General features: G+C 46.6%; 1 protein-coding gene across 1 annotated transcript in view; it reads right to left on the reverse strand.

Moving 5' to 3' along the window:
• CIT (citron rho-interacting serine/threonine kinase) overlaps positions 1–7,012 on the reverse strand; it is a 702,016-nt gene extending 695,004 nt beyond the window's left edge. Inside the window, 1 exon segment of the mRNA XM_033956569.1 lies at positions 6,870–7,012. The gene's annotated coding sequence lies outside the window, so the exon portion shown is untranslated.
• Positions 7,013–12,002: the final 4,990 nt, after the last annotated feature.

Below are 12,002 nucleotides of genomic sequence, written 5' to 3' on the forward strand. Positions count from 1 at the left end.
GCAGATCGTTTCTTAAGGAGCTGCAGCTGGTACACAGTGCATTGTTATCAGATGAAACTGTGGCGTGCTAAACGGTTACCATGGTTCCAGTATAGACTTCGGAGTTGAAGGATTGATGACAGATGAGCAGGGCAGAAATATAACCCCTGCAGTGCAGATTCCCCACTTGTACAATGTACACGCACTGAGTTTAGACCACTGCTATTAGGCCAAACCTGACAACATTCATAAGATACTTAGATGGAATCTGACTAAAAGGAAGCATATGTAGTCACTACTGCCGTTTGTTGGTTCCAACTAGGATGCCAAAATCTCCTACACTACACTTAAGTATTGCTCAAAAGAAATGTGGAACAACATTTTCTAATCACTTAAACTCAATACAGCTGTTAAAAACAAGTTGGCAAATGCACACACTGAGCTAGATGCACTAAAAATTGTCATTAAGACTGTGGCCGATTTTTTGGCCAATTTCTAAATGACGATCAATGTTCAAACAGCTTCCCATGCAAATGAGTTTTGAAGAGATCTGCCGTAATCCCATCCGATCGCTCGCTTAGAAACAGACTCTACACATGCGCAGAGCCGACCTGGGGAAGCCTGAACAGCTGAGCGGCAGGGGAAGCCCCAATGCAGCCTCCTGCCACTCAGCTGTTCAGGGCTTTTTTTCTTTTTAATAATACAGATATTGTGTGTATGTGTGGCACAGATATTATGGGTTCATAGACAATTGCGCGCAAGACAATCGCGCGCGGACAAAATCGCACAGACAACTGGGCGCGAGACAACTGAGCGCAAGACAAATGAGCGGAAGACAATTGAGCGTTAAGACAAGTGAGCGCAAAGACAACCGAGCGTGAGACATTTGAGCGCAAGACAATTGAGCGGAACTTATTTACCGAAATGTGCACGAGCGGGACAACTGAGCGCAAGACAACTGAGCACAAGACAACTGAGCGCCAGCAACTGAGCGCTAGACAACTGAGCGCCAGCAACTGAGCGCAAGACAACTGAGCGCAAGACAACTGAGCGCAAGACAACTGAGCGCCAGCAACTGAGCGCCAGCAACTGAGCGCCAGCAACTGAGCGCCAGCAACTGAGCGCAAGACAACTGAGCGCCAGCAACTGAGCGCTAAACAACTGAGCGCCAGCAACTGAGCGCCAGCAACTGAGCGCTAGACAACTGAGCGCCAGCAACTGAGCGCTAGACAACTGAGTGCCAGCAACTGAGCGCAAGACAACTGAGCGCAAGACAACTGAGCGCAAGACAACTGAGTGCAAAGTTGACGGCGCGCCGATGAGCATTCCATTATATCTAAACATACCCACATAAAAATATAAGCATCCCCAATCTAAACAATTCATAGTGAATTTGGCTGATTTTTAAACTTCTATCCTCGCTTTTGTTCCGATTGTGAAGCACGCGGTCGGCGCGCGCGTGAGCACCGCAAATGTAAATATGTAAATATCAACATACCCTATATAAACTTTATAATCAATTGCGCTGAGTTTTATGATCATCCCCTCCCTTTTCTTGCGCACCGCAAATGTAAATATGTAAATATCAACATACCCTATATAAACTTTATAATCAATTGCGCTGAGCTTTATGATCATCCCCTCCCTTTTCTTGCGCGTGAACCGGACCGATTGTGAAGCACGCTGTCGGCGCGCGCGTGAGCACCGCAAATGTAAATATGTAAATATCAACATACCCTATATGGTTCTTGTGCGTGAACCGGACCGATTGTGAAGCACGCGGTCGGCGCGCGCGTGAGCACCGCAAATGTAAATATGTAAATATCAACATACCCTATATAAACTTTATAATCAATTGCGCTGAGTTTTATGATCATCCCCTCCCTTTTCTTGCGCGTGAACCGGAAATATAAATATCAACATATCCAATATAAACGGTTCCTAGTCAGTTCATCCACAGTTTTATAATCATACCCTGCCTTTTGTTGCGCGTGAAGCGCAAATATAAACATACCTGTAAATGAAGAAACGTGGAAGTATGTTCACTCTCACCAGAGGCGAGAAAAATCTGCGCAAGACAAATATTCGTTATAGATCAAGTACTAGCAAAACTAGATCTTTACCTATAACGGACACGGTCAGGCAGCGAAAGGAAGGCGGGCTGTTCGGAGGACATATATAATGTGGAAACGTAACCATAGTAACGAAAATGCATTCACGTGACTTGTATTTAAATGCTGTTCGGAGAATATATTTCATGAGATAACATAACCATGGTAACAAAAATGCATTCACATGACTTATATTGAAAACGCAAAGAGTCAAGGGAATCATACTGACCACGCGTTGACATGATGACGTGTTCACGTGCTGTACGTGCGCATGTCCTTTGATTGGCAAGCGGCCTCTAGTGGCGCGCTGAATTGTCATGGCGCTGAGTTATCTTGCGCGCAATTGTCTTGCGCTGAGTTGTCACTGCGCTCAATTGTCTAGCGCGCAAATGTCTTACGCTAAATTGTCTTGGCGCTTAGTTGTCTTGCGCTGAATTGTCTTAGCGCTGATTTGTCTGTGCGATTTTGTCTGCGCGCGATTGTCTTGCGCGTTTTTGACCTGTCACCGATATTATGTGTATGTGTGTAAAGCGAGTCGAGCTGCCCCCCCAAAAAAAAATAACACCCCCCTGGAAGGAAAATAGAAAGGCAGGAGGGATGCCCATTCCCTCCTGCCACCGCAACCCCCTCTCCCTCCGCCGCCATAGCCAGTGAGGATTCCAATGGAGGCACGGAAGCCAGATAAAGCAAGATAATAAATTACAGGGAAAACCCGTCATCTGAAGCAGAAGCCACCTCCAGGAAGCCACCCTTACAACCTATGGAGGACTTGAGCATTTTAGGCACCAAATCACAAATACATTTAGTCAGGACTGCAAGGGTGATCTCTGTGGGGTCCACTTTCAACTTTTTGAGCTGTCCCCATCTATCAACAGTGGCAGGACCCCCTTCAGGGACCAAGGGAACTTGGGCCAACAAAACTTTGCCCCCCTCCCATGCCATAGAGCACATGGAACACGGCCACTCACCAAACAGCTATCCACTGCAAACAATGCATGAATCCAAAGTATCCTGCCTTGGGGACTCCATCTGAGTAGTTTTCTTACAAAAACAAAGCTTGTTGAGGCAAAAAATAAACTTTAAATTTCAAGTCAGAAAAAAATCCATGATGGCCACCACCGAGCAATTTTCAAAAGAAAATAGCCCAAGAAAAGCACAGGAACCCACCAAAAAGCGGCAATTTTAGGATTTTAGGCTAACTCCTGGGATTTTTAGCCTCTAGAGGGCTTCCTAGTGCTACCCATCTTGAGGTTCACTGTGGCTGAAGTAGGAGGCTAAGAAGGCTCAATATTGAGGGCCTCCAATGCTTTAACAATTGAGGAGGGAAGATCCTCCTTACGAAAGACTTCCACGGTCAGAAGATCATCCGCCTGATCCAGGAAAAGTTAACCCTCATCCAGTTCCTCCAGGGGAGCGATAGAGGAGAGACTGAATCCCCAGCTACAGAGGGGTCCAGGGAAGAAGGAGAGACTGCCAGCTCCTCCACGTTCTGCAGATGCCTGCGTTTGAGCACAGAGGCCTCAACCAACAAAGATATCGATGGTTGGGAATCCCATACCAGTAGCCCCTTCCCCTGGCCAGGCAAAGAAAGGCTGATGATCTGAAGAGCCTGAGTAAGGGGAGGCTAAGCCTGTTTTAGCAAACAGGCCTAATAAGGCAATAAAACAAATTTTAGAGAAAAGGGTTATCCATATCCTGATTCCAGCCAAAGGGTCCCCGTGACTGTCTCCCCAGAGGAAGAATGATCTGTATCTGTGATAGCAGCCTGTGCCAGCCGGAATCTCTGAGAATCACATGGAGAAGGCTCTGCAGGACCCACTGGTGGGGAGGTCGCAGGGCCCAACACCACAGTTGAAGAAAGAAACAAGCTGACGGCGAAATCTGGGGCATGTACAGTCAGCTTGCTTTCTTGCCCTCCATCGCATTGACCAGCCATGAAGGCAAAGAAAGGCTGATGACCTGAAGAGCTAGGGAGGCCTGAGTAAGGGGAGGCTGATCCTGTTTTAGCAAACAGGCCTGATGGAGCAATAAAACAAATTTCAGAGAAAAGGGTTATCCACATTCTGATTCCAGCCAAAGGGTCCCCGTGACTATGATCTGTACCTGTGATAGCAGCCTATGCCAGCCGGAATCTCTGAGAATCACATGGAGAAGGCTCTGCAGGACCCACCGGTGGGGAGGTCACAGGGCCCAACATCGCAGCTGAAGAAAGAAACAAGCTGACGGCGAAATACGGGGCATGTACAGTCAGCTCGCGATCTTGCCCTCCATCACATTGGCCAGCTATGGAATCGGCCCTCAGCTGTTCTCCACTTCTCACAGTGGGAACAGTGCTTCGCGGCCTCTACCATTTTGAAAAAGCAGTTTTGGCATGAAGATGTGCCATACAGAGAAAGGCCAATGTTGGAGAGGAAAACACCTAGGCACTGGCTGTCCAAAGCACTGCCAAAAGCCTCCAAGTGCTGACATTAAACAGAGAAGTAATGCTGCTAAGAGAGAAGGAATGGTGTCAAGAGCTGCACTGTGAGGCATTTGAAGTACTGTGGCGCTCGCCGTGCTAAGGGCTTTTCCCCGCTGAAATAAGAAGGTACTCACCCACTGCCCTGAAGGGAATGAGAAGAGGATCTATCTGTCTCTGTCACAGCAGCAAGGTCAGGGCCTACCAAGTAAGTCTGATGTACAGCCCTTTGTATCTCCTTGAATTTTCTTTCTCCTTTTTTTTTTAGGGAGTCTGAGAGGGATGAAATTGCAAGGAGAGAGGAGGTAGGGGTACTGACCTGGCTCTCCCAGGTATATCTCCTAGGTGCTTGAGAAGCCGAAAAACCCCTCAGGCTACAACCAAGGTAGAAAACTACAGTGGGAGCCTGCCCATCCTAGCAAAATCCAGGAGCACGGATAAAGCCATCCATCCACCTGCTGGAGACAGAGCATACTGGACATGTGAGGAGCATGCCATCCAAGATAAAGGATCACTCTGCCAGCTGGTGGATGGACTTAACCTATGCTTCTGGATTCGTCTGATGATGATGATAGGAAACAAGTGGTTTTGAAGCAGAAAACAGTTTAAAAAGATCTCTAAAAATCCAAGATAGCCTCCATAAGAAAATTCATGCCAAAAAGCAGGCCGTTTTGAGCTAAATAAAAAATAGCTAATTTAGGGGTTTGGAGAAGGGGGAACCTAATCATAACCCAGAAACCCTTAAAAATTAAAATTTTCAGACCCCTTCCCCTGATTTTCCCCATAAGGGATAACAGGGGTACTCACTGTGACTTCTGGTGTTCTGGTGCCTGTCAGCTTGTAACAACCTTCCTTCAGGGAAGGATTTCTGCCTCAGAGATCATCAGGAACTCAATCGTTGATGGAAATCTTCCAGCTGCTGGTCTAACAGACCTTGACCACAGACTCCCACCCCCGAAATTCCTCATGAAGCAACAGGGGAGAAAAACTATGCAGCCAGCTCCCTGATACTCAGAGGGTTCTTACTCAGTGGCCCCACGGCCTGCGCTCCTTAGAAACACCAAGCATGCTGACTCCATAGGTACTCTGAAGAGATTGGCCTGGAGGCAGTCCACCCATGTGAACTACATCCTTACCCCGGCAGAGTAAGCCCAAGAAGGGGCTCTCCAAGCACCAATGCCACAAATAATTATTATTATTATTTATTTATTTTTTAAATAGCCGAAAATAAGAAGAAGAAGCAAAGCAGTTCAGATCACACCTTCTTCCTTCGTTTGCAGGAGGAAAAACTGAAGAGGGAGCTGTTCTCAAGCTCCACTGCACAAGGGGAGGAGTTTAGGATCTAAAGAGATACCCTTCTACAGATTCAGGTTAGTAGGAATCAACAGCTAAAGTATGGACTCCTATGTATATGTAACAGAAATACACTTTCATCACATATTATACATAAGGTTATTGAATTTAATAAATCTTACACTATCCATGTACAGGCATAAGCAAAATCCAAATAAAATAAATATAAATACAAGAGGATTTATCAGGGGTGGAGTGGTAAATAACCAGTGAATAATTCATTTCAGATGCATGCTTGCAATCCAATGCACTCGTATATCAAAGCGAATCTCCCCATAGGAAATGGAAACTCAGACGATTCTGTTCCACAACCCAAAAACTTTAATACACAATACTATGTACTTGTATTGCAAGACCTAGCTTATTTAGAACAGTCACTACACTCCTGCAGCATCAGAGAGAGAAGAACCATCGGCTCAGTTGTGATGATGTAAGGCCTGTATACTGTACGTATTTGTACTGCAAGACATTGCTTGTATATCAAGTTAAAATTTAATAAAATGTTTTGCAGAACACTTGCAATCCAAGGTTTTACTGTATTAGAATAGCCCTGCTACCAGAAAGAAAGCTATTAAGGGTGATACAAAAATATTCAGACAGATCACAGATGAGGTGTTCTCAAGACAGAATCGGGCAAAAGACTGGGGAGAGAAACCCCAAGATAAAAACGACGGTGCATAGCAGAACCCAACGGGCAAGCAAAAGTTGTTATCTAGAAAGGCAAGTCTGGGTTATTTGGGAAGGGTGCGAGGAGAAAATAGGTATTGGAAAAGGGTGAGGCCACCAGGCCCTAACCCAGCCAAGTTTTCTAATACTCTCTGCTGTTCTGTACCCCCCAAAAAACTGATAACCAGATTACCTCACGGATACCGGACTGCCAAATCAGCATGAGGATGCAACTGTCATAACGTCAATATTTCCCCCCCCCCAAAAAAAAAAAATTAAAGGAGGCAGGCTTTATTTTTTACCTCACTAGCTCTCCATCACTGTCCCTTCTTTCCTTCTACATTCAGTTCTCGCGCGCTTAGTAGAGAAAGGGAACATGGGATAAGCGCCGCGCTCTTCCACGCAAGCGCATGAACACGGAAACGTCACAACTTGAAACCAACAACTGCTTTCTGAGCCTCAGACGTAGCTATTGGGTGTGCTCAGCCTCTTCCTGGTGTCTTCTGCACTAAAGGCGACGTAGGCTAGAAACCATTTAAGGAGCTAATAGGGATTGGGGAAAAAGATCTATAGCTTGCTGTTTTTAGACTACCGGATCTTTTCCTTTTTGCCCATCTTCCTGCTACTGACTCTAAACTGTATGTGTACCGCTGTTTTGACAGTTACTTGTTTTCCTGCAGAAGTGTGCGGACAGGACACGTCCAAGGGTAGCTGATACATTAGAATCGTGCCTCATTCTAGAGCAGGGGTCTCAAAGTCCCTCCTTGAGGGCGGCAATCCAGTCGGGTTTACAGGATTTCCCCAATGAATATGCATGAGATCTATGTGCATGCACCGCTTTCAATGCATATTCAATGAGGAAATCCTGAAAACCCGAATGGATTGCGGCCCTCAAGGAGGGAGTTTGAGATCCCTGTTCTAGAGTTCCAACCCCTCATATCGTGCCCTTTCCCTTTCCTCCCCCCCCCCCCCCCCCAGCTTCTAACATCTCTCCTTCTCTCATCCTCCCTCCCACTCCTTTGGTGTCGAACATCTGTCTACTAGTGCTACCTCCACTCATCCCTGTGGCGTCCAGCATCTCTTTTCTTCCCTGCTTCCACTTCCCTATAGTGTTTAACATCTTGTTCCTTCCCCCATGGTGTCCAACATCTCTCCTGCTCTACCACCTCCCCTATAGTGTCTAGCACATTGTTCTTCAACCTTTTTACACCTATGGACTAGCGGAAATAAAATAATTATTTTGTGGACCTGCAAAAATATATAAGGTGTAAGTATGTTAAAATTAAACGTCCAATTAATGCATAAGTTTTAAACAAAAATTTGAATATAGCATACAAAGAACCAATGAGAAAAAGAAGGAAAAATGTGTAAGTCCAGGCAGAAGAAAACTGATTTGAAAGTCAAAAAAGGCGAGAATTACCTCTTGATATCCTGTTAGGGGCCTGCTGCCTAATGTGATACCTTAAAACGCTAAATCAAAAGTACAGGATATATTTAAACAAAGCTTGTGAAAAGCACTGTAAAAAACGTTTTAAGAAGTTCTGTATGATTAAAGAGGCGGTCAAAATTAGAAAACAAAACCAAAAGGGCTTACCAAATTTGTAGAACGCTTCAGGCTTCCACCTGAGCTGAAAGACATCACTGCTAAATGAAACCTGGTGTGAAAATGAAACTGATTTAAAGCTCTTCTCCTCACACCAGATGCCTTGTATGACTTTATTTGGGTGTTAGGCAAAGTTTCAGCCTTTGCTGTTTTGGCTCACAGAATACTCTGGATCTGCTACTGGGCTAGAGATTTTACCTCTTAGGCGACTCTCAGCAGGCTTCCTTTTAAGGGTCAAATGTTTTTTTGGCAAAGGATTAGATGGCCTGATGGCCAGTGTGGCAGACCACTGTTCTAAGTCCCTTCCATATAATGAGCCTCGGCGTGCTTCCAAGTGAGGTCATAGCAATTTTTGTTCCCCCTGCACACACACATATTTTGCCAAGGCTTGTCTGGCCAGAGATATTCCTAAAACTACAGACACTATTCCAACCCTGGACTCCAACAAGCTTCGGGTTCTTGCACCTCCTCTAAGAAGTAACAATGACACCAGGGCCCCAGCTGCACTTCCTCACATTGGAGGGCATTCCTGCAGGAGTAGGAGCAAATCTCATCAGACCAGGGGGTGCTAGACATCATAAGGGAGGGACATAATTTACACTTCTTCCGCCTCCCTCCAGATCTGTTTTTGGACTCTCCAGAAGGAAGACCGGAGAAAGTGATGAAGGTCGAGGCGACTCTGCAGTGTCCCTTGGACATTCAGGCTATAGAGCCAGTTCCTGAAAGCAAATCGGACTCTAGCAAATATTCCTTAAACTTCATCATGCCAAAGAAAGGCTCAGAAGACTGGAGACCCATCCTGGATCTCAAATAGGTCAGTCCATTTCTGCAAATTCCTCACTTTTGCATGGAAACAGTGTGTTCCGCCATTGCAGCAGTGGCTCCAGAAGAGTTTCTGGCTTCACTGGATCTAACAGAAGCCTATCTGCATATTCCTATCTTCCCAGGTCACCAGAAGTATCTGAGATTTCACGTTCTTCAGCAGCATTTCCAGTTGGCTACCCTACCATTCAGGTTGACAGCGGCCCCCTGCACCTTAACCAAAGTGATGATGGTGGTAAAGGCGTATGTGCAGAATGGGGATTCTGGTTAATCCATATCTGGATGATTGGTTGATCAGGGTGCCGTCCAGACTGGAATGCAAGCAGGCAGTGCAGACTGTTGTGTCTCTCCTGTAGTGTTTGGGCTGGACTGTCAAGTTCAGGAAAAGCAAGCTAATTCCCAAGGCTGTGGGGTTTTTTCCTAAGCCAGGCAAACAGAAGCTCTAGAAATTGATTGAGGATCTTTTGGAGATCTGGAGTCCCACAGCTTAGCAGTATCTGCAGGGCCTAGAATCCATGGTGGCCTCCCTGAAGAATGTGCCCTGGGTCCTGTTGTGCCCTCCTGTCTTGGTGGTCCCCGCAACATCATTCCCTTTAGATGCCTCTTCCCTGGATGGAACCAGCATGGAGCAGTCTGGGCTGGTAACTTCGGGGGACCTGCTCTCGACAAGGGAATGCCTTCAAACTCAAGGAGTGCAGGATGACAGATGCAAGTCTGCCACTACAAAATGGTAGGGGGAGGGGCCTTAGGCATTTGAGCCAGGAAAGGGGCCTTAAGTGTCTGAGTCCTATTATAGGGATTGTTCCATCCAGGGCTGGTGGTCTCTCCCTCAGAGGCGCTGATCGATCAACCATCTTAAGCTCAGAACCATTCGGTTGGCGCTCAGAGATCTGCAAAACTCTCTGGAGGGAAAAGCAGTAAGGGTATGTGGCATATGTAAATAATCAGGGGAGCACCAGAAGTGCTCCCGTAAGTCAGGATGCTGTTCCGGTGGGAGGAAGTTCACCTAGCTCTCAGTGGCACATGCCACCAATGTAGACAGTATTCAGGCAGACTTTCTCAGTTGCCAAATCCTGGTCCCGGGAGAGTGGTTGCTCTCACAGAGAGCATTTTTCCTCATTGGAAGTCGCTGGGGCTGGCCCTCAATGGCTTTAACAGTTAAAGGAAAGATTTATAAACTATAAAGAGTTGTACCTCATGCAAAATTGTAATTTCTTTAATAAGACATTAACTATTTTTCTCTGCGGCCCTCCAAGTACCTACATATCCAAAATGTGTCCCTGCAAAGGGTATGAGTTTGAGACCACTGTTCTAGACAAACAGGATGTACAAAAGCAGTCCCAGAAATCTAGGGTAGGCTGACTGCACCGGCCCTCAAAACCGAGAACCCAAAGGCAGAGTCCTGTCATGCCACCACATGCACTCTGTAAAATTTGGCAAAGGAATGCAGTCTGGACCAGGTAGCTGCTCTGCAAATCTCTTCTGGGGAGACTGCCCAAGAAGAGGCCACGCTTCTGATAGAATACGCCTTGACAGAAACAGGAGACTGTTTCCCAGAAATAATGTAGGTTGACAAAATAGCTTTACAGATCCACCTGGAAATCATGGCCTTAAAAGTGGGAATTCCCTGCTTGGAGGAATGAGTCAGCATAAACAAATGGTCTGAGAGTCTAAACTCGTTAGTGACCTCCAAATAGCGAAGAAGCACCCTGTGCACATCCAACTTCTTCAAAACACAGTCCTGTGACTTAAACCCCATAGGTTGACATACAGGCAGAAAAGAAAGAGCCTTATGTAGGGAGATCCCAGGCTCAGATCTTCAGAAAAGGCTCTCTACAAGAAAAAGTCTGAAGTTCTAAGACACATCTCGCTGAAGTAATTGCGACCAGGAAGACCACCTTAAGCGTCCCTCTTCTGACATACGTGATCACATCAGAGGGAACGTGCTACCGAGGTGGACAGCGGCCTGTGAGGTTTGCTACAGCCGGCCGGCGATCCTCAGCAGGCTGCTTTGAAGAGGAAACCAGGTGAAGGCAGACATGAGTGAAGAGCAGCAGCGGCGGTAGCAGTTCGTGCCGGCGAGCTAGAGGAGACCAGGAAGCCGGGATGGAGGGAGGATAGGAACGGCGGGACAAATCTGAAGGTGAGACTGGGAAGAAGAAGGGGGAAATATATAGGCCTTTGGGACAGAGGTGGGCCCTAGTGTAGAAGTACTCAGAGGGAGAGAAGGGCTCCAGATGTACATATGCCGGACTGAGTGGAGGGTGGGGTGGGGAAGGAATAAAACAGAGACAGAGGAGAGGGAGAGAGGGAAGGAACAGAAAGAGAGAGAAGTTGGACACAAAGGATGGTGTGGAGGGGGGTAGATATACTAGATAGGGTAGTTGGGAAGAGAAATGGAGAGATGGTGGACCCTGGGTTGGTGGGGAAGGAGGGAGAGATGCTGAATGAAAGGGTAGTTGAGAAAAGGACAGATGGTGGATCTGGGGATGGTGGAGTCCATTGCTGCAGCTGCGGATATGGACACGAAAAAAAGGAAAGATGCCAAACCTCCGGGGGAGGGAAGGAAAGCGGAAGGGGAGGACAGAAATGGATGACGGATAGTTAGCATAGAGAAAGAAGAAAACAACAAATGGGCAGGAGACCCCCCCTGGCAAGCGAGTTATCAGAAGACAACCTGAGCCTGGGACCAAAAAAAGGTAGAAAAAATAATTTTATTTTCTGTTTTGTAATTACAATATTTATTTTGTTTCCACCACAGAGCTGGTGTGGGGGTTGGAGACATAACCCTATACTTCTACTAACACTAAGGGCTCCTTTTACAAAGGTTCATTAGCGGTTTAACACGCGTAGCACCGCACGCTAAACCACAGGCCATGCTAGCCGCTACCACCTCCTCTTGAGCAGGCAGTAGTTTTTTGGCTAGCGCAGGGGCTGGCGCGTGATGAAAAGTCACGCATGCTAAAGCCGCTAACGCGCCTTTGTAAAAAGAGCCCTAAGCCTTAGTCAC

The sequence above is a fragment of the Geotrypetes seraphini genome, chromosome 8 (genome assembly GCF_902459505.1).
Source record: "Geotrypetes seraphini chromosome 8, aGeoSer1.1, whole genome shotgun sequence".
Taxonomy (NCBI): domain Eukaryota; kingdom Metazoa; phylum Chordata; class Amphibia; order Gymnophiona; family Dermophiidae; genus Geotrypetes; species Geotrypetes seraphini.